The sequence below is a fragment of the Castanea sativa genome, chromosome 10, assembly GCF_040712315.1.
Source record: "Castanea sativa cultivar Marrone di Chiusa Pesio chromosome 10, ASM4071231v1".
Classification (NCBI taxonomy): Eukaryota; Viridiplantae; Streptophyta; class Magnoliopsida; order Fagales; family Fagaceae; genus Castanea; species Castanea sativa.
In genome coordinates, this window is record NC_134022.1 from 15,800,431 (window position 1) to 15,824,526 (window position 24,096).

Here is a 24,096-nt window from a genome sequence, read left to right on the forward strand (position 1 = left end):
TCTAAGTCAGAGCAAAGAATGGAATCAACAATTAATTAGATATGGCAAAGAAATGAAATTTTTTTTTTATAAAAAAAAATAAGAAATAAATAACTATGTAAAAATGATGACAAGGGTCAGTATTTGGTATAATGGTCCACAATCCAAAAAAAAAAAAGGTTTGAGACTTTGTGCTGAGGTTGCTGTCCATACGTGTCATCTCTCTTTACTGTCCACAAAGCGCACCAAAATTGTTAAATTTTCAATGAAGCTTTCTTGTTAGAAAGTAAATAAAACCACACAACAAAACCCTAACTTTCTAAGTGAGACCTGGGAGTGGAAAGGGCTGGGCAGCGGCAGCACAACAAGCACAGGCACAACACAACAGAGCAATAGCAGAAGTAAGAAATAGATCAACACCACACTACCATCAGTCCACTGCCCCCAAATTTGGTATAATATCTAATTTCTCTTCTTCTTTTTTCTTATTATAGGAATATGAATATCTTATCTCTCTCTCATGTCTGAATCTCTAGTGCAAAAAAATTGCTAAATTTTTGTTGGTTGATAATTTGAGTTGTGAAAGAGAAATAGAAAAAAGAGGCAAAGAGATGAGAGAACTCTCTCCAGTCTACACTTACCGCAAATATGAGAGAGAGGGGCAAAGTTCTCTCTTTAATAAAGTGAAAGTAATTTTTTTTAAAAATAGTTGTGACTTACACATCACATCACCCTTGTGCTGTGCATTGCGTTTAACAATGTTAAATTTTGTCTGTATTCTTTTTTTTTTTTTTTTTCGAGTTGATTGTATACCCTGCTTGCCTATTACTGTTAGTGTGTTTTAATAAATATGTATATTGTGGTAATTTTCAGAACATTATAAGGAATGTTAAATGTGAAAATTTTGTAGAGTTCTTTGATGTGAGTTTTAAATGTGTAAAGCTTGTAGTGAACTGAAAATCTATAAATTACTTGAAAAAGTTAATTAGGAAGACGATGTTGACAACATATTTGTCCAATCTCAATTGTTTGGCTTGAGATTTGCTTTAAGTTGTGTTGATATTTCTATTTTGTGGCCAGATATGCAAATCCTTAATATTTCTATTTTACAAGACCCAATGTTAACTGTGCTAGTTATTTTTAAGAGTGCATAATTATACATGTGTTAGCAACTATTATTTTTGTTTGTTATATAATATGATGCTTTATAGGGAATAGATAAAATGTCAGTTGATAAATTTTGGATGCATCATTCTACTAGATATATTAATGAGGAAAATTTTCTTGAGTATGCATTTAAACATTCAATAAATAAATATATGAAAATCAATTATTTGTGTGTTGATTGTAGCAATAAGTATTGTTGGATTGAGAATAAGGTCTAGAATCATCTTATACTAGAGTATCATCTTTTACTAGTGGGTCATGTCTTTAACACAATCATATTGGAAATACATATTTATATTATATACTTTCATCATATTAATACTAACTAATAGTAAGTAGACGTGGCAAGGGCTTTATAAAATAAAAAATAAAAAAATAAAACAAAAGGCAAACATGGCAAGGGAAGGTAAAAGTAAAGGCAGAATCATCACACTAAAAGAAACTCAAGAGATTACTATTCTTTTTTACCAAAAACTGAATGGAGCTTGGACGACTTTTAGTGAATACCCAAGATCTTATCTCGAAACTCTATATGCTGGCTACAAAGCTCAACATTTTAAGCATAATCAACCAGATGAGGAAGTGAAGAAAGAATTTGTAGAATTGGTGAAACGCTGTTATTCTGATTGAATGTTTCACATTAAAAATCCTATTTTTAAGAAGTACACAGAAAAAGACAATCGTTATAAGAATGGTCCTTCCTTCATTCCTACACTCTTTTGGAAAAAGATGGTGGATAAATGGATGGATGGAGATTAGGGGGTGAGTATAAATGAAATACACGTCATGAATTTTCTTTATCTCTTTTGCACCCTCTTTAACCATTATTTGTTATTATTTTTATAAAAGCTAATATTCTAGTGTATGAATTATGTTTAATGTTTTGCTTTGTTTTTAAGGATGGTACTAGTAGAGATGAAGAGGACAACTCAATCAATAACACGAGGGAGGTTGAAAACAGCTTGGAGGACAACTCAGAGGAAGACTAGTATAGATCTTGTCATAATTCTAGTTGTTTAAGTTTAAAACAAGGTTTAATTTCAGGATTTCTTTGTATATTCTATATTTTAAAGTTTGAACTTATATGAATTTTTATCTTTCCATTGATCAATTTTTAGTAATTATTGTACTATTGTAATATGATAGTTAAACAAAAATGATATAAAATAAATTATAAATAAATAACAAAATATTTCAAAAATCATATAAATATTATCACTGATGACATAAAAATTTGATCATAAATAATTTTATAGTAATGACAAAGTCCCTCGCAATTTATAGAATAGTGATGCCCCTTAACCCATTGTAAAAACGTTTTAAGTAATTGCCTAATGTCGTCGCTATTATTCCTAACTAATTGCGAGGGGTTAAAATCCTTCACAAATAAATTTTAGCGACGTCATTATTTGTCTCGTCGTTAATTTAAAATTTGCAAATAATTAATTGCGAGGGTATGAAGGTCCTCGCAAATAGTTGTTAACGATGATTACTTCCCCTCGCTAAAAATAAGTTGCGAGGGGTTAAAAGCCCTCACAAATAAATTTCAGCGATGCCATTATTTGTCACTAAAAAGTATGTCGTAAATTTGGAATTTGCAAATAACTAATTGTGAGGGTATAAAGGTCCTCACAAATAGTTGTTAACATCGACTGTTTCCCCTCGCTAAAAATAAGTCGTCGACTTTTCTCGTCATTTGGTAATATATTTGTGAGGGCGAATTTGTTCAGTAACGACGATGAATTGCCCTCGTAAATTATTTATTTGCAAAGGTATGGTCGCAAAATCTCTTTTAGCAACAAGAGCAAATACAACGGCCTTCGAGGGCTATATGCCCTTGCTAAAAACCTTTTGCGACGATATTTGAATTTTTGCGAGGGCATATGGTCCTCGCTAGTAGACTCTTTTTTTGTAGTGATCTAATGTTGAGATGAATCGGTAAAGGTGTTATATGACATTAAGGTAAATACTCAAAGATAAAAATGCTATATCTATCTTAGCAAGAAGAAAGCATTAAGTCAATATTCTTTTTGGACTAGTGATTGATAAGCTCACTAAATTAATTTAAGGGAAAATCGTATCCTTCTATGTTTGCCTTTTTATAGATGATATGGTTTTAGTTGATGAAGTGGAGTAAATGCCAAATTAGAAATTTGGCAAGACAATACTCTAGAATCTAAAGGATTTTGATAAAGTATGATTAAAACAGAGTACATGGAATGTAAGTTTAAATAAGAATACAAATTAAGTGGAGAAGTGTATCAAGAGTATTGTGTGATAGTAGAATACCTATTAAGTTAAACTGAAAATTTTATAAGATTACTATATGACCAACTATGCTCTATTGTATCGAATGGTAGGTTGTTAAAAAGCAGCATATTCATAAGATGAGTATAATTGAGATGAGAATATTAATATGAATATATGGAGATAGATGGAAAGATATGATTTAAAATGAGAGGAAATTCACTTAAATATAGGGGTTGCTCTTATTGAAGAAAATATGAGAAAGTCACTTAAGATGGTTTGGTTATTTTCAGATGATACCAATTAATGCACAAATAAGAAAGAGTGAGTTAGATCAAAGTTGAGGGAATTAAAAATATATATAACTTCAAATAAGTTTCGAAATGAGGAAATCAACTTAAATATAGAGATAGCTCTTATTGATGAAAGGACAAGAGTGTCACTTGAGATATATAGGGTGGGTTTGGATGGAGAGGTTGGCGTCTGCGTTTGGGATTTTCACGTTTCAGATCTTTTTTTCTTTTTCTTTTTTTTTTTCTGCGCACAAATTTCAACCAGGAGACATGGTGCACTGTTCACCACTGTGCATGAATAGTAACCGCATAGTGGTGCACTATTCATGCACTTTTCAGCTTTTTTTCAATTAAAAATGAGACCCGCGGCACTATTCACACATTTAAAAATTATTTTGCTACAATGTTTTCAGTTTTCAGTTTTTAGTTTTCGACTGTATCCAAACGGACTCATAGTTTAATCATGTTTAGAGGATATCAATTAATACACCGGTAATAAAAAGTGAGTTAACTCCAAGTTGAGGGAATTAAAAAAAGAAAAGAAAGACCCAAATTAACATGAGTAGAAATTTTATTAAAAAAAATTATGAATTAAGAAAGTAACAAATTAAAAATATGACTTTAGATAGAAATCAAAGAATAGAATTGATGAAAAAAGTACATATAGCCAACCTTAATTGATTTGTCAAGAATTCATAGCTAACCTCAAAATTTTGGAACTAAGGCTTCTTGTTATTGTTGTTAAATCTTAGCAAGAAGAAAAAAGAAGATTAGTAGATGATTAGTAATTTCTATCCATATACAATATATTTTCTCATTGATTATATAGAATTAAATTATATTAACTTAATTATCAAATAATATGTAGAAATCAGTATATACGGTACCAAAAAAAATCCAATTAATTACTAGAAATCCTGTCTGGAAAAGTCATTCTTATTTATTCTGTGTGGTTGATCAACAGTCCAATTGCCATGATGTTTTACGAATTGCTGTATGGAAAAACACGTGAAATAATGTCAACAAGAAAAAAGACTTGGCCTCATCTTCAAATAACGTCAACAAGCAATACATAAAAGATAAAATCTTAATTTCCATCTGAACCAAGAAAGTATGCGCTTGGACAAGATTAGGGGTGTCAATTCGGGTTAGCGTGTCGGGTTCGTGTCGTGTCAAGGTAGGGGTATTCGACTAAATGACTCAACCCTAACCCGACCCATTTAATAATCGTGTCATAATCCTTCAACCCTAACCCGACCTATTAATAAGGCGGGTTGACTTGACCCAACCCATTTAACACGCTTAATAAACGAGTCATGTTGGGTTGACATGAATGTAACACAACCCATTTCAACCTGCATAATATTAAATATAACATCCTTCTAGAAATAATTTTTTTTACATCCCAAAAGTAGTGCATACACTTCAAGTCTTCAACCCACATTCAAAATAATATAGTTCAACAAAAATATAATATTCATCTAAAAATAAGTTCTTTACACTCCAAAATAAGTACATACACTTCAGAGAGAGAGAGAGAGAGAGAGAGAGAGAGAGAGAGAGAGAGAGAGAGAGAGAGAGCAATAACCGATTTGAGAGTTGACACTTTGAATTTGAGAATTGGGCGTGAGAAGAGTAGTATAGCTATAAAAAAATTTAAAAAAAAATAGAAGAAGAAGAAGAAGAAGAAGATATTTATAAGAAGGTTTAGAGATTTAGGGTTTGTAGGGTTAGAGATCTAGGGTTTGTAAAGTTTCAATTTCCAATTATATCCCTTATAAATTTTTGTAATTACTTACTTTTCTTTTTAAATTTAAAATATATGTTGGATATAAAAGGTATTTGACAAATCTAAAATAAAATGAATATTTATTTATTATACGAGTTAAACGGGTTGTGTTAAGTAGGTCATTTCGGATTGACACAAATAAATTAGTATGTCAAACGTGTCTATTGCGGGTTACATGGGTTGACCCGCTTATGACACGTTTCTTGTCATGTCACTTTCGGGTCGACCCGTTTATGACCCAAACCCATTAAGGCCCAACCCTAACCCAAAAAAACCCGTGTCGAGTTCGTGTCATGTTCGCGGGTTGGATCAAACATTGACACCCCTAGACAAGATGGAAGATATACAAGGGAAATCTAGATATCTACGCCTTTTTTTTTTCCTCCCTCAATAAGTAACCAAAGCTAAAAATTACCCAAAAATCTAGCCACATCATATTATTTGTTTTTGTGTCTTAAACTCTTAGTACTTATGATAAATTTGTTTTTGTGTCTTATTAGTAACTGAGATAAAGAAAAATTAGTATTTTAAACAGTGAGAAAAACAATACAGAAATAATATATTTAGATGAAATTAGCTTCAGAATAGGAAATCTAATGTAAATGAAAAAAAAAATGTTAGCTAAAATAGAAAAAAAATGTTCTTATCAAAATTAGGGAGAAAAAATAGATACCTATACTCGATAGTATAAATATACTCCCCTAAGACAAGCTCACTACAGATTTTAGTATTTAATTAATGTTGGTGCAAACACAAAGATAATAGAAATAATACAAAGAGAAACTGAACACCATTTGGATTGAGGCGTGGCACGCGCTCTCTTTAAGGGGATTCAAACCCTTGATTAGTTAAACTTTATAAGTTCTGAAGAATGAAAAGGCCCAGGCTGATTCATTTCCATTTTTGACACCTCCATCCTTCACCTCCCCCTTACGCACGTATCTGGCCCAATATCTGAGACAATTCATATTAACTCATTAATCACCACAATTAAAAAGAATAAAATAGTCTCTATCCTTTTTAATGTAAGATTAAACATTTTCACTAACTCCTAATCTTCCATATTCACTCTCATATATTTACATTTATGTTATAACATTTATTCATTTTAATTATTTAATATTAAAATGCTCCAACAATTAATTAAACCGTTTAAGTATATATGTGATCCCATCAAACTCAATCAAATCCAGTAAATTTTTGTAACTCATTCAACTTGATTGTATAAGTCAAAACCGTATGAATTTTTGCTTACACTCCAAATTACCTACTTAACTTAATTTTTTTATTATTATAAATAGTTTGGCATTTTAGTCATTTAAAAAAAAGAAAAGAAAATTGCTATATAAGAATGAATACAATATATCAATGATTTATATTTGGTTATTTTCATAACTGTACCACTTAATTTATATTGAGTTATTATAAAGAAAATTATAGAATTCCAACGATTTCATCATTATAAATATTTGTAAAAGGGGTTGCTGAGCTTTTATGTTTATCTTTTCCTCCAAAAACAAAAAAAAGGCTTTTATGTTTATCTTATACAGTGAGTGTTTAATAAACTACATAAGTAATTTATACAATTTTTAAAATACAATACATTAGAGAGTCTCTAATTAATCTCAAATATATAAGTATTGTTCTGTCATGCTGTCATTGAAAGCACGGTTATATATAAGGGGTTATGTTAACGGATGCTTTTAGAGTATTCATTAATGAATTACTTTAGAAAAAATTTGATACTAATTTTATGAAAAATATAAAAAATTATAATAAAAAAACATCAATTACATTTTTGGTATAAATTTTCTAAAAATATTTATAACTATATATAACGAAAGGAAAAGTCGCGCACCAAAATTCCGATGAAGAGGAACAGGGGCATAAAACGAAAAGAAAAGTCATAATTCTAGAGAAATGAGAAATCTGAAAATTTTAATAAGCAATATGCCTAATGTCAGTGGCTTCTTAAGGGATGACATTGACATAGAACAGTTCAATATTCAATTTCAATCTTTTATAAATTGATCGCGATTAGACTGAGCACTAGTCTTGCATACAATACACCATTTGGAGCTTTAAATATGGTAGGTTTAACATTACAACAATGATCGCTACTGAGTCAAAGTCTCCTCTAACTTTGCTTATTGCACTACGTCTCATATACAGTCAACACACTCATAATACAGCCATCGTTAAACAACCCAACCATGAATGTTCTTTCTTCTTGCTTAAGAAACTCACAACTTAAGGTCTATTCTTTCTTTCGTGCTAGATTCTAGAACAAGACCGGAAATGATGTTGTACCACAATAGTTAATATATTGGGTCATACACTGGACCCTTAAGATCATAATATGTGACTAAAAGTGGACACGTGTCATAATATTTATGGGTTCAATGCTCAAGAGCATGGATCCAAGCTTTGTCCTAAACTGGGATTATCAACAACTTTATTACCTAAATTAGTGTTATCCCTATTACTCACTCCTAACTCATGTGGAATGATAACCCTGCTGATCAAATAGTTCCTTTTCTCCCATATATCTTGATTTTTTATCCACACAATTAGAGATAATTAACATATTTCTTTATTTATAATAAAACTTACGTATTACCAATCATAGAAAGGCAATTAACATATTTCTATATTAGTTAGTTATTGGAAGTGACACTAATCACATTCAATGTCACTTTGATTTAAATGTCTTTTGTAGTAAAATTTGTAGTACTTTTAACATTTCCATGTTAATATAGATGAAGATGTATCCTTTTTTACCCTATAAGAGCATTCACATCTGGCATTAAAAAATGGTATATGTCGGGAGATTTTAGCATCAAAGCACAAAATAAGCCCACTACCCGGTCCTCTACTTGTAAAAATTTTTACAATAGTGCTATAGTACCGTCTTACTTATATGACAATACCATAGCAAATGGCATAAATTTTATATTCTTCTCTCTCCCTCTGTTAGCCACTACTTCTTCCTTTTCTTCCTTTCCTTTTTTTTTCCTCTGATTCTCTCTCTCTCTCTTCACTCCTCTCTCTCTCTCTCTCTCTCTCTCTCTCTCTCTCTCTCTCTCTCTCTCTCTCTCTCTCTCTCTCAAGATTGCCACCGGAGCTGGGTTGGATTTGGAGTGGTCACGGCGTGGCGAGATCGTCGTGGGCACAGCAAATTCTAATGGGTTTGTTTGATTTTTGCTATTAATTTTTGTCTTATGGTTTTGGATGGATTGGATTTTGGATTCCTACGGGTTGGTATATTGGATTCTGATGGGGTTTGGGTTGGATTTTGATTGTGTAAAGATTTAGACCCCTTAACACAATTTGATTAACCTAATATTAAGCTAAGTTGATTAACAAGTTCGTTAATTAACACTAGGTTAAACCAATATGTGTAAAACAAATATAATGTGGAAAATATAAAGAACACAAAGATCTGATGACCTAGGAAAACCAAACCAGTAAAAAACCTAGGGAGGATTTAACCTAACTATACTCAAGGTAAAACAAATCCACTGTGAAAGAATTGAAGTTTATACAATAGACATTAACATCCTATTGCTACCTCGAGTAGAAAACTTACTACCACGACCACGTGACAACTCGAGTTCACGAACTACTTCTTTCTCTTGATCCACAGCAACCAAAAGTTCTCCTACTTGTGACTTTGAGACTCCACTCAAAGATTTCAAATCTTCGTTAAGTTCTTATGCAGCAACTGAAGCGATCACCAAGCTCTTGACATCAATCTTAATCTTGATCTTGATAACCCTAAGTATGTATGAAGGTAAACACCTCTAGATCTCATAAGAGATTCACACACAGCATATCAAAAGCTTCTAAAACGTAGCTAAGGTTTTTCTTTTTATATAAGAAGTAAAACATAAAACCCTACACGTCAAACGAGCTTGGGCTGAGTTGGAAATTTCGCAAAAAATTAATTCTGCACGATTCTCGATCAATCGAAACTAATTTTCGATCGATCGAGCCTTGCAGAATTTGTCCACTAATTTCTGCAATCACTCGATTCCAATTTTACAACAAAACATATTTTGAGCAAGCCTAAACTTAGACTCTATGTTTTGATCATGGTTTGCCAACACAATACACATTGAAGTTCTAATACATTTGTCCCTAAGGTCTTAGAACCTAACAGATTGGTTGGTTGGGTTGGCATGGTGGCCAGTGGTGGTGGCGTGGTGGGTAGTAGGTTGTTTGGTTGTTTTTGTTGTGGGTTTGTTGGGTTTTTGGTGGGCATTTGGTGGGTTTTTTTTTTTTTTTTTTTTTGGATTTTTGGTTGTGGTGGGATTTTGTGGGCAAAAGGTAGTGGTGGCATGGTGGGTATGGTGGTGGCGTGGTGGTGATTTTTTATTTGGTTGTTGAGAAAGTAATGGAGAGGTAGGGACAGAAATGAGAGAGAGATAAATAATTTGTTTATTATTTTATTGTATAATTTATACTATTTTAATTTGTTGTATTATAAATTAAAAGTTGGGATGTTGGATGTATTGTAAAATAGTATGGTATAATAGATAAAGTAGTTTTTAAATATAGTAAAATAAAATAGTCTGGAGATACCGGATGAGAATACTCTAATAAGACCATAACTTCTCAACATAAATAAGATTAAATTAGCTTGTGTCCTTTACTACATAGACTCTCAAAATAGCGAAATTATTGTTTCGCATTCCTTAATGTACACTATTTCACAAAATGTCCACGTACATATAGTATCTACATTTTCCAAAAATGTCTACACTTTACGTATGATGTAAAAGAGTGTAGACATTGTTAAATGTAAAACAATCAAAACTCAGTGCACAATTTTACACAATCAGACATCTATGAACAAGTCTTTTAGTTGTGCTTAAAACTTTTAGAAGCATTTATTGGTCATTAAGTCTAGGAATACAATATTTTTCACTAAGTTTTTTTTATAAAAAAAAAAACAATATTGATAAGGTTTGTTAAAATTGGTGAATAATAAAAATAGTATCAATTGTAGACCCAAGTGTAAATAATGGCACTTCAATCACAATGTTCAATATCAACAATTATGAAAAAAAGAATTGTGTTACTATCATTATACCTCAACAAATACAAGTTATTAATAGTGAAGCCTGCTTGTGGCCATTATTTCAGGGTAACTATTGAGTAGTCCCAGAATGCGTACTTCCCCATCTCATATAATTGTGGGTCTCGCTAATTAAATTTAAAGTGAGACTCACAATTCATATGAGAGGAAGGAGTACACATTTATGATACTCCTAGAGTATTTAATAATTTCCATTATTTCACCAGCCAAAATGAGTTTCATTAGTACTCTTCCCATTTGTCTCTCCCTTCTCTTTTGCCTTTTCTACGCCTATTACTTATTCAGCCAACTTTGATATAGTAACCAATGCTCCTACATTGTTTTGGCCACGGCCTCACCCGTTGTTGGCCGCCAACTAGACCCATGCAGATAATACCTCCATCGTTTAATAAAGTAAACCCAACTTGACAAATTAAAAGTAGGTCTTCTCCAATAGAACCGAAATGCATATTATATATTCCAACAATAATAAATTTTATAAAGGGCCTTAACTACATATAAACATCCTCGTTAATATCTATATATTATCCTCTCTGCAAATCCCTCTCAAAGTTTTGGAGAATTTGTGAATTAGGCTTCACGATCACGTTACACAACGCAAATTTTGAACTGGCCTTCAAGTCAAGTGAAGCCAAGATAAATTCAGCATTCCAATTTTCAAATAAGAATTTAACTCGGCAATCACACCCAGTAAGTTCTCCACCCCAACCCTTACAGGCCATATCCAATCCCAAACCCTACATAAATCCCTATCCATCTCCTCATAAACATAACCTCATACCACTATTTATAGCATATATATCTCTCTTACTTTTCAAAATATGCATTTTCAAAAACCTGTCGATTTCCTTCTTCTTTTTTATCACTCTTTCCATTGCCTTAGCCCATGCAACTAGATTCGATATAACAAATAATTTCCCCTACACAGTCTGGGCTGCAGTCGTCCTTGGTGGTGGCAGGCAACTCAAGCACTCAACCCAAAAGAGTCTTGGCCTCTTGATATGAACGTTGGCACAACCTGTGGCCTCATTTGGGCTCACATTAGGTGCAATTTCGATGGGTCTGGGCGTGGCAGTTGTCAAACCAGTAATTGTGGTGGACTTCTTCAATGCCAAGCCTATGGTACGCCCCCAAACACCCTTGACAAATTTGCTTTAAACCAATACAAAAACTGGATTTCTTTGACATCTCACTTGTTGAAGGGTTTAATGTTCCTACGGATTTTAGCCCCAACTCTAGTGGATGCACCAAAGGAAATAGTTGTACCGCTGATATCAACGGGTAGTGCCCAACAGAGTTAAGAGCCCTTGGTGGGTGTAAAAACCCTTTTACCATTTTCAAAACCGATGAATATTGTTGCAATTCTGGGAACTGTAGACCTACAACTTATTCCAAAATTTTCAAGGATCGATGCCTAGATGCTTACAATTACCCTAAGGATGATCAAACAAGCACATTTACATGTAATGGTGGGACTGATTATAAGGTTTTTTTTTGTCCTTGAAGCAGTTCTTTCATCTAGTAACAGATACATACCTAGTAGCTAGTATGCGATATTATATATTAATTGGTGCAACAAAAGCTTGAGGGATTGTGAGCACATGCAGTATTGTGCACACCCTATTATATTCAGCTATACGCACTACAAAAAAATTGTCCTACACCAGCGTTTTTTCTCGGTGCTTTTCAAAACCGTCATAATAGATTAACCTATAGCAGCGCTTTTAGAAACCACCTGTATAGGACACCCTATTACGGCAGCTCAAAACCGGTGCTTCATAAATCGCTGCAATAGGAGGCCTATAGCGGCGGTTTCCGAAATTGCTGGTATAGGAGACCCTATTGCAGTGTCTTATAGCCGCCGCGATAGGTTAGATTTATCAATTTTTAAAAAAATTATTTTCTTTTTTGATGGGATAACCTATCGCAGCTATCTATAAGCGCTGGAATAGGGTTATTCCATTCCCTTATAAGGAGACCTATCCTGGCACTTTTGAAAGCGCTATAATAGGGTTACTCCAATCCCTTTTGGGGGAGACCTATCCCGACACTTTAGAATGTGTTAGAATAGGGTTTATCCATTCTCTTCTGGGAAAGACCTATCTTGGCACTTTTAAAAGCGCTAGAATAGGGATTTCTCCTAATAAATGACCAATACCCCCTAAAACTTGAGCAATGACCAAAGTACCACCTAAAACATCGAAAAAGACCAAAATACCCTCGATTACTTGAATAAGACATAATTATCCCCATAAATCGACAAAGTGACCAAAATGCCTTTGTAAACGCAAAGAATGTCTAAAACACCCCCGATACCCAAAAAAAGACTGATACATCATCGAAACCTAAAAAATGACCGAAATACCCCTCAAAACATAAAAAAAATGACCAAAGTACCCCTTGTGCCTTTAATAGACCAATATACTCTCAATTACTTGAATAAGACCAAAATATCCCCATAAATCGAAAAAGTGACCAAAATGCCCCATAAACACAAAAAAATGTCTAAAACACCCCTAATACCTAGAAAAAGACGGATACACCCCTAAAACCTAAAAACTGACCAAAGTACACCCCAAAACATCGAAAATGACCAAAGTACCCCCGTGCCTAAAAAAGACCAAAATATCCTCAATTACTTAAATACGACCAAAATACCCCCATAAATTGAAACAATGAATAAAATGCCCCCATAAACACACACACACACACACAAAAAGTCCAAAACACTCCTGATACCTAAAAAAGACCTATACACCCTTGAAACCTAAAACTAACTAAAGTACCCCACAAAACATCGAAAATGAACAAAGTACCCCCATGCCTAAAAAAGATCAAAATACCCTTGATTACTTGAATAAGACCAAAATACCCCATAAAGCGCAAAAAATGACCAAAATGCCCCCGTAAACACAGAAAATGTCCAAAACACACCTAATACCTAAAAAAAGACCGATACACCCCAGAAACCTAGGAAATGACCGAAATAATCCCCAAAACCTATAAGCTGACCAACGTACCCCCAAAACATTGAAAATAACAAAAGTACCCCCTATGCCTAAAAAAGACCAAAATACCCTCGATTACTTGACTACGACCAAAATACCCCCATAATTTTTTTTTTTTTTTTTAAAAACCAAAATTCCTCTGTAAACACAAAAAATGTCCAAAACACACCCAATACCTAAAAAGATGGATACACCCTTGAAACCTTAAAAAATGACCGAAATAACCCCCCCCCCCCAAAAAAACCTTAAAAATGACCAAATACCCTTTAAACATTAAAAATGACTTGAGTATTTTATTAATGTTTTAAGTTTCCAGGGCATTTTGGTCAGGTTTTAGGCTTAGGATGTATGTGTGTAAAAACAATTTAATGCTTAGGGGGTATTTGGTCATTTTTATCTTTTGGCGGTATTTTGGTCATTTTTTTAGGCTTAAAGGGTATTTTTGGTCATTTTTAGGCTCAAGGGTACTTTGGTTTTTTTAAGTTTCCAGGGTATTTCGGTCACTTCTTGGCTTAGCATGTATATTGGTCAATTTTTAATGCCTAGGGGGTATTTGATTCATTTTTAGCCGTTGGGGATATTTTGGTCATCATCTTAGGCTAAGGGGGTGTTTTTAGTCATTTTTAGGTTTCGGTGGTTTTTTTTATCTTTTTTTAGGTTTCAATGGTATTTTGGTCTTTTTTTTAGGCTTCAAAGGTATATTAGTTCTTTTTCATATTTCGGGAGCATTTCGGCCATTTTTTGGATGGTAGGGGTGTTTCGGTCATTTTTTAAGTTTATCGGGTAAGTTGGCATTTTTTTAGTCTTAGGAGTATTTTAGTCATTTTCAAGGATTATTAAATTATATTTTATTAATTTAGGTCTTTTTTTAGGTTTCAAGAGTATTTAGGTCTTTTTTTGGCATCAAGGGTATTTTGGTCATTTTTCATTTTGCAAGGGGTATTTCAGTCATTTTTTGGGGTGGTAAGGGTGTTTCAATCATTTCTTTAAGTTTATGGGGTATCTTGCCCTTTTTTTAGTCTTAGGGTTATTTTAGTCATTTTAATGATTATTACATTATGTTTTATTAATTTTGGTCCTCGAGTTTCATCTTATATTTTTATTAATTATTAAATTATATTTTATTAATTTTTAGTATTAGATTATATTTTATTAGTTTTAGTGTGGGAAAAAAAATCCCTAAAGGCCTATTACGGCAGTTTTAAAACCGTTGCTATAGGTCTGAAGTAAAAAACTGGGCTTTCAAAATTTTCAAACAAATTTGAAAATTTCATGACTTATTGTGGCAGTTTAAAGTCGTTGCAATAAGTGAAAAAGTCACCATAATTGGTTTAAAACTTGTTACAGCGGGAAATTTTCGTCACAATAAGTCCCTCACACCACTTAAAAATTTTCAGACTTCCCACTTATTTTTTTTCAGCTTCTCACCACTTTGGCCTCTCATTTTTGGTGTCCCACTTCTTTACTTCAGATATTTTCCTCTCACCCATCTCTCTCTCTCTCTCTCTCTCTCTCTCTCTCTCTCTCTCATGGATCTTCCTTATCCCACTTCCCCTCCTCCTCTCTTCTTCTTTACTCAAAACCCACCATTTCTTTTCCAAAATTTCAAACACAAAAATACTACCTGAAACCACAAACCCTACCCGAAGCAAGGTAAGTCTCTCTAGCTCTCATTTCTATTTTTGTGTAACCGTTGGTCGATTGTGTGGATTTGAGTTTTGGTTTTGGTTAAAGTTTAGTTGATTTTGTGGCTTTTTATGTTTGATTTTGGTTAAAGTTTGCTCTATTTTGGAGAAAATGTAGGTGGGTTTAATGTTTTTTTTTTTTTCTTTGTATTTTGGGCTTTCATGAAATGGGTTTTTGGACTTTCATTATTGGTATATAAATATGTTGTTCTAACTTCAAAGTTCCCTCTTTTATTTTTTTGGTGGTGGTCTTAAGTTTCATTTGTCAACTTTTGAGAATATGGTGCACTGGCAACCAGAATCAGTTTCCATCCTCTTTTGCTCCTCTTAGAGATCTCAAATCCTTCATGTTCCTCTCGAACTTGAACGGTTTCAATTCTTTTCCCTCGCTGCCAGATCAAGGGTTCGCTAAACGGAAAGGTTATTCCAAGGTATGGAAGGAAAAAGGCTCTAAGTGATTTTGTCACTTTTCTCTCTCCCTCTCTTTTTGATTATGCATTACTTGTGTGTTTTGTTTTCTTGTTTTGAGTCAATCTAGTTTTATGCTTTGCTTCTTCTTTTTAACATGTTTTTGTTTGTTTATTTTCAGTTTTTCTTTATTTATTTTTTTCATAAAAATTTAAAAAATTGAAAAATAAAAAAATACAAAAACAATGTGTGTTTTGTGTACTTGTGTACCTTGGATGGCCATTGAAACAAAGTTTTCTAAACTTTGTATCTTTTGTAGCTTAGATGAGCATCTCTATGCACAACTAGGCAATTGAGCTTTGTGGCTCATGTTTGTGATGAGTAAGATTAAGTAATCTTTTGTACTTAACACTCGTATCACTCTTTTTGATGGGAATGACTAAAAAATCGAAAAGGCATAAATAACTATTTCACCACTATTGCCCGTCAATCATGAAATGATATATGTATGCTTCGGCATAACAAAAGTGCAATGTCAAGAGCTTAAGATAATTTGGCATTTTCTTCTTTCTCTTATATGCCCATGCATGGTATGCTTAAAAGAAAAATATGCAAAGAAAATAAAAGCAAAAAGAATCAAAATGCTTTATATATGATTGCAAGTGTGTCTTTTAAGAGATGTGGGAGTTATAAGATGTACCTCAAAGATGATAGTTCCCATCAAGCAATTATGATTGTGTGTAAGTTAAATTGATTCTCTCATATCTCAAATCCTCATAACATGTAGACACTTATGCAATCTTGCGATGGTTTTCACACACAACACATAATATTCTTTGCTACTTTTGATACATGTACAGGTACAATTTGATTTGACCATCACAAGGGATACATTCGTTAATGTATGCTCACTAAATTGTCTTGACTTGTTTTTGAAATATAAAATTGGTTAAACTTGTTTAGTATGTGTGTGTGTGTGTGTGTGTGTGTGTTTTGGATCTAAATGCTTGTCAATTTTCTTGTTGAGAGATTTTTTTTAGAACTTAAAATATTGATTGGATCTTTGGTTGAGTAGCATGCTTGATTGCATTCATTTTAGTGTTTTTCTCTTCCTTGAAAAACTATTTTTGCTCATCTCGACAGCTTCTCAATACCTCTTGATAACTAAGCTATCTATCGAGCTCCTGATCTTCCTTTCTCAACAGAAGTTAACGCAATTTTAATCCATAGAAGTTTTTGAGAATTTGTCTCAATAGCTTCTCAACAAATTCTCGATCCATCGAGAAAGTTTCTGTCTTTTCGATAGATGCTTGATAGCTTCTTGATCCATCGAGGTCACTTTGCTGTGGACAGCTATCGATAGCACCTCGACAGCTTCATCTGTCGAGATTTAGTGCTCGATACCTCTCGATCCATCGAGCTTCATGTTTTCTATATATAGATTCAGCACGACATTTCTCTCATTTTCTTCTATTTCTCTTGACAGAAAAACGTCTCTCCCTCTCCCAAATACCTCTCACTCAAACTCTTCACCTTCCCCACTTGTTTTTCGGCCCAAATCTTGTGTTCTTCATTTGGTATGATCTCTCTTCTCTCATAAATCATGCATTTCATTCATTTTGACCTAAGTTTTTGGAGGGTTTTGAAAATTTTTGGGTTTTTCAAAATTGATGAAGTTTTTGTGAAATTTTTAGGATGAGTTTTTGTTTAAATGATCCTTTATGTTCATGCATTGCATCACATTTGCATTTTCACGATATTTCATGCATTATAGATGTGTGTTTTCTATGTTGAAATCATGTGTGCTGGAAGGATTGGATTGGGCTCAGCCCATGATGTTTTTATTGTTGCATGTCACATGTTCATGCATTTTTCATGCATACGTACCATTCCTTTCCTTCTTATTGATATTAACTGTGTTTGGTACTTTTCTGCATGTCTCTCTCTCTCTCTCTCTCTCTCTCTCTCTTGGATAGTTTGCTCATAGCACCCAAGCGTAAGTCTACTCTATCCCGAAACCCTCTTCGTTCCTAGTCATCATCTTCTTCCTCTATTGATCCTACCCCTTCTAATGTTAGGTTATGTGATGATAAAGCCCGTAAGGACTTTTCGGAGAACTTTTCTCGACAAGGCATTCATTCGGAACGCCAAGTCATCCTTTCAGATTTTTCCAATGCTGACCTTCCCACTGTCATCTACAGTAGGGGTTAGGAGTCCCTTTGTGACATCCCGGTCACTTGTCCCTCCGTGATCATGTAGGAGTTCTACTCTAATATGCACGGATTTGATTATTCTGAACCTCATTTCATCACTCACGTTCGAGGTACGTGCATTGTAGTCACTCCAGATCTTATATCCAAGGTGCTACACGTTCCGAAGGTAGTGCATCCTGACTACCCAAGTTGCTGTCATCTTAAGACTGTGTCTAAAGACAAGCTCATGTCTCTTTTCTATGAGACACCTTCATCTTGGGGTGGTCGTCAAAACACCCCTTGCTCGGCCTTTGCTAAAGGTCTAAGGTTCCTGAATATGGTGATGACATTTGTTTTACATCCCTTGTCTCACTATAATTATATTACTGAGTCTCGTGCTCGATTTTTTTTGTCCCTCCTTGAGAGGCTTACCATAGACTTTCCCTCTCACTTCATACTCTCCTTTATAGATGTCTATAAGGATACGACAATCAGTGATAAACTTATTTTCCCTTCTGCTACCACGTGGATTCTTCGCCATACATCTGTCTCCTATCCCAAGTCTGATCACTTCTCTGTCATGTGTGCCATTAACGCGGCGACCGTTAGACGAAGCGAGGTTCAGCTTCGACGGAAGCAGCCACGGACTGAGATGGCTACTCCTCCAGCTTCTTTAGCTCCATCCATATCCATTCCTTCTACTTCTGCAGGTGGTGTGACCCTCGAGGCGGTCATGGCGCAGGTTCAATGCATGGATGCTCGCCTTGACACTTTCAATGATGAGTTGTGTCAAATGAACACCCATGTCGGTCGTATTGCACAACGACAGTCTCGCCTTGATGGCTTCGTCGAGTCTCCCTCTCCTTCTCTAGAGGCATCTGAGGACAAGGACGATGGTGGTGACTTTGATGGTGATGGTGATGATGATGAGGATGAGGATGCTAGCTCTTCTAGTGATGATGTGATGACTGCTTCTTAGTGACTTACCATTTGTCATTCGTGACAAAAAGGAGGAGTAGTTTTGGGTATGAGAGTAGTCATGTACTTAAAGGGAGAGTTAGTAGAGGAGATAATTTTGTTAGGGGGAGTGTTTTTGTTTATGAAGGATGTAGTGAGGACATTTTGTGTCCTTTCTTTCCTTTCTTTTTTAGATACATTGTTCTTACATTGTGATAGCAAATCTTGTATTCATTTTTGATATATATATTGAGGTTGTTATTACATTCTTTCACCTATCTCTTCATGTGTTTTTTCTTTTCTCTCTTTATGCACATGCTTCTTATTTATTGTATGCAATCTTTTACTTCTGTTTCACACTAAGATGCCGTGATGAGTTTTGTTTGAAGCGTTTTAGAAATACAGGTTGTCAAAGTCTTTCTTGCCATGAACTCTCGTCTTGCAAAATTTTTCAAGAGTTTGTATTAGGATAGATTTTATTGTATTCAACAAGTGAGTATGAGTTGAGAAGAATCTTTAAGGCACAAATTAGTTATGCTAAATGAAAACCCAATCAAAGCTTAAAAAGTTTTTAAACTTAATTTTTCTCCTGTGAATTGTGCTCTTTGTTGTAGTTGTTCATCTTCTTCAAAGGAAGGCAATTGGGAGATAACTAGTATGTGCTTTTTCTTACTTAGATTATTTTCATGCATGTTCTTGAAGATTTGGAAAGTAGAAAATAGTTCTTATTTATGTATTGTTAAATTCTTGCACGTAGGAATGGGAAGGAAGTGGCGTCTTGATTTGGTCAATATTGGGGAATGCTTTTCACAAGGAGGATCGAGTGAAATGCAAGAAAGACTGGGAACCTCTCCAATTGAGGAATAAAGACGACAATCCTCTACCAGTGAAGAAAGACTCATCTTGCAATTAAATAAAGCGAGCCAGTCGATTGGAAAACTTGCAGGAATTTGGTCAAGGTAGTTGGGATCTATGGCATGAATGCCATATATGTGCCCAATGGATTATGTTCAATGGCATTTAATGCCACAACAATATAAAAACCAATGTTGGGAGGCTATTCAAGTATTAGACAAGACAACACAACTACTTGGGTTCTATGCTTAATTGTACTAAGTTTTATATAAGTATGTTACTATGTTGAATTTGTAAAATACGCTAACACAATTGTTGATTTTAGAAATGATGGACCATACCTACAGATTGCATCAAACCTAGGAGACAAAGGAAGTGGGCTTTGTCTCAGCTTAGGAAGGTGTGGAGGAGCCACAAGGCTGATTTGAAGAAGCATTGTAAGAACTCTACTTCTTAAATTTGTAGTTACATAATGTCATATATATTGCTCTCCTTCACATGAATAAATATATATCATACACAACTATGGGTAGATATAATTGAAAGATGATGGGAAGTAAACTTAAATATGTAGAAACACCATAATCACTATTTTAATGAATTTAATGACCATGTTGTAGGGGGAAAAAAAAAAGGGAAGCCCATATAGTATGCAGAGATATGAAGCTATCCTAGTTTATTATACTTTAGAGTGGTGATGATGCAGGTGAATATTCTCCAATTTTTGTGAATTTATCATCTAGGAATCCACATGAGGAGATATGCAGCTGGTGGTTTTTATTTTGTCCCACCCAATGTATTATAAAGTTTCAAACATTCATATATATTCACCATTGGAATGAATTATTTTGTTCATAACATTCTAAACATTTGAGATGTATTATTTTGTGAACATTCTAGACATTTGAGATGTATTATTTGATATATAGTTATTAATATGGTGTAATTAAATATATTTGGTTCGTTGGTTTACACCATTATTGTATTTGTTATTTGATATTGTATTTTGATTACATTATAGGTGCTTGGAAAATATGTATTATAGATGCCTAAAAAAATAAAAATAAATAAATAAACCTATAGCAGGGCTTTCTAAACCGCCGAAATAGGGTATTTTAGTAGTTTCACTGATTACCCTATTACGGCATTTTCAAAGCGCTGGTATAGGGCTTTTTATCCATTGAAGACTTATACCAGCGCTTTTGAAAGCGATGACATAGGCAGAACCTATTACAACGGTTTAAAAGCACCGGTATAGGCCTTATTACTATTTCCATTGAAGACCTATACCAGCGCTTTTCAAAAGCATTGGCATAGGCAATACCTATTACAGCGGTTTAAAAGCATTGGTATAGGTTTTATTCATATTTCTGTAAGGACCCTATAGGGGCTGTTTCAAAACCACTGGTATAAATACAACTATACCAACGTTTTTTAGTTGAAAAGCGTCGATACAGGTTCGGCGACCCTATACCAACAATCACTACACAGCAGTTTAAAGCGCCAAGAAAAAAAGCACTAGGATAGGCATTTTTGGCCTATTGCAGTGCTTTTTGGGGCTATCCCAACGGTTTTGCAAATGCTAGTGCATATAGCTATACGCGGCACCAAGGATGGCTTCGGACACCAAAGTTCTATCATTTTCCTCAGAAGTTATCATTGGTGGAGCCCAATGCCAGTGGAGGTGTGAGTGTGACTAGCCAAAAGTAAAATAGAAATACAATAGGATTGATCTTCTCGTGCTAGTAGACCCGAAGAATTATTCTTTATAGCGTAAATAGATTCCAAGAGTGCCATCAGTCTAATCTTTTTCTCACCTAATTCCAATTTCTGCATTTTGATCAGTGGGCTCCAATAATACTTGTAGTGCATTTAGATTAGTTTATTATTGATTTGTTAAAATTGGATAAAAGTACTAAAAAAGTTGGAAGTCTATAAAGCAATTGTACATAAAATAATACTAACTAAAAAAAAATAATCCAAACGCACACTTTCATCTAACTCAATATAAGTTAAAAGTCAATTCAATTAGTCACGAGAAAGAGTCGTGGCTTCATACACACAAAGCAACACAAAAGATTTACTACAACTTATTTTTTATTGTGAGAAAGAAAGAGTTTATATGTACACTCTCAAATCAAAATTAAAGCAATTCATAACTGATAGTTCATTTAAAGGCTACGTGAAAATTTGTGATTGCTTCCAGCGTTGCTAGCACCAATCCAATACCTATTAATAATCAAGGTGTTTGAATGGAACCTCCTTTCAAAAATATGTCAATATAGAGAGGGTGAAGGTAGGGAGGCTACAATATGTTTATCTCAAGGATTTAGTAGTCTTTGTCTTCTACTCATGATCTTAGGGCTTAATTTTTGTTCATATAGGTGTCATAATTGAGGGTTGATTGACTACAAAAATAATTGAGCAAAGATATATACTGATTTTCATGGACAAGTTTGCTCGATTGAGATTCATGCGAGACATTTGTATCTCTACATTCTCCTTCTCTAATTGTCAAATTCCATCGAAGAAGATTAAATCCACTACACACATATAATCTTTCAAAGCTCTTTTTTGTTGCTTGGTGCTTGGGAACCATTGAACCAATTCCAAAATCTCCAAGAGGCTTTGGAGTGGCCAAGGAGACTTAGTCTAGAGATTGGTGGCTTAAATTGTGGATCTAGTAACTAACGAGGAGAAAAGATTCATGAAATTAGTTGTTAGCAAGAACTGGAGGCTTAGGTGCATAATCATTACTTAGTTCAGAAGGGTTTTATAAGTGATTTGTACTGCAACTATTCTTGTTATTGGATCATTCGATGCTATAGGCTAAGAGAGTTTGCCCGATTTTCAGTTTTTCTCTCCATAAAAACTTCAATGTGTTTTGAGTACTTTTAGTGTGATTAGGATTTGGTGTTGTGTTTTTTTATTAAGGGAGTCAATTTCATAATTTTCAAATTTTTTTTATTGTACCAGCTGAAACGCCAATACCAGTCGATATGAGCTGAAACAAGCCAGTACAATTGAAATAGGCCAGTACAATCCTTTCTGTTTTTCGGTATGTTTTGGAGGAGTTCCGATACCAATTTAATGACCGGTACGGTATATTTCCCCAGTACCGGTATGGTATTGACTTCCTTAATTTTTATATCAATTGCCAACCACTTAAACAATTGAACTTAATTTTGTATATATTTTAAAATTGACATAAGCCGTAAAATCGTGGTCTAATTAAATTGATAACTCTCAATTACTATCAAGAGCCAATACATCATGATTCATGAACCTGATTGTTAATATGATAAGAAGAACTACTTTTTTTTTTTTCTTTTTATGGGGTAGGGTTAAAATAAGAACTATTTTATGTGTCCATCTCATGACTCTTAACATTATAAGGGATTTTTAAAATTATATATGTTTAGTAGGACATATAAAATTGATTGTATTCATCCAATTGTCTATTCAATCAATAATTCAATATCAACCTAGCAAATTATTGAAGTAGATACAGTTTCTAACGAAACATGAAATGGGTTGAGGCAAATAGAATACACTAGATCAATATAGTGGTGATGACATAAATCATCAAAGTAGTTTTTAGAAGGATGTTATGACTGTGCTTTTGATTTCAAAGAGAATATTGTCCTTCCTAAGAACATGCATCAAAGTTTACCAGAACTTCTAATATCTAAAAGAAATCATTTATTAAAATATAACTAGCATTTTGATCTCTATTCATTCTAACAACACTTGTTAGGACATATTTTATGTAATTGGCTAATTCTTTGACAAAATGCACTTTACTTGTAATTTGGTAGATTTAGGATGGGTTTAGTACTTTAAGAAACAAATGTTCAAGTTGAGTATTAAAGTCATGCAAGTCTAACCAAGAAACAAGTGAAGGAAGTGCTGTTCATTAAAGCTCGACAAAAGCTCGACAAAATCCTTTCTATCGGGACTTAATGAAGAAAGCTCGACAAAAGCTTGACAGAAGCTAAATGTGTCAAGATCTACAAAATCAGAATTTCCAGATCTAATTTTCAACCCACGCTAAAATATTTGTGTAGGGTTTCTTTTCTCACAACCCTAGACATATATAAGACTTATTTTAAAGGCTGTCATGGTGGGTATGCACATAAAGAACATATGAAAAAGTGGCCGAGTGCCTTATTCTCTCTGAAAAAAGTTACTGCGTCTTTTGCGCCTTAGGTTTTTGTAACCAAGTACTTCTTGATCTTTATTGTTGATGAAGTGAAGAACTTTGCGACCAACAATATCTTCTTCAAGTTGCTAGAGTTAGTCACGTACTGGGATCCGTGCATCATTGGTTAGTCACGTACTAGGATTTGTGCAAAAGGGGTGGCGTTCATATATTGAAGAGTTCAAAGGTTCTGAAACAGTAGAAGTTTTCTACT

At 33.9% G+C, this 24,096-nt stretch overlaps 1 long non-coding RNA gene and 1 pseudogene across 1 annotated transcript; both read left to right on the forward strand.

The window, feature by feature from the left end:
* Positions 1–302: 302 nt before the first annotated feature.
* Positions 303–2,257, forward strand: LOC142611820 (uncharacterized). The gene is made up of 2 exons (XR_012840130.1): positions 303–432; positions 2,046–2,257. It is a non-coding gene; the product is annotated as an uncharacterized LOC142611820 (long non-coding RNA).
* A 5,328-nt stretch (positions 2,258–7,585) lies between these two features.
* On the forward strand, positions 7,586–12,080 carry LOC142612103 (protein P21-like; annotated as a pseudogene).
* The last annotated feature ends 12,016 nt before the right edge of the window (positions 12,081–24,096 follow it).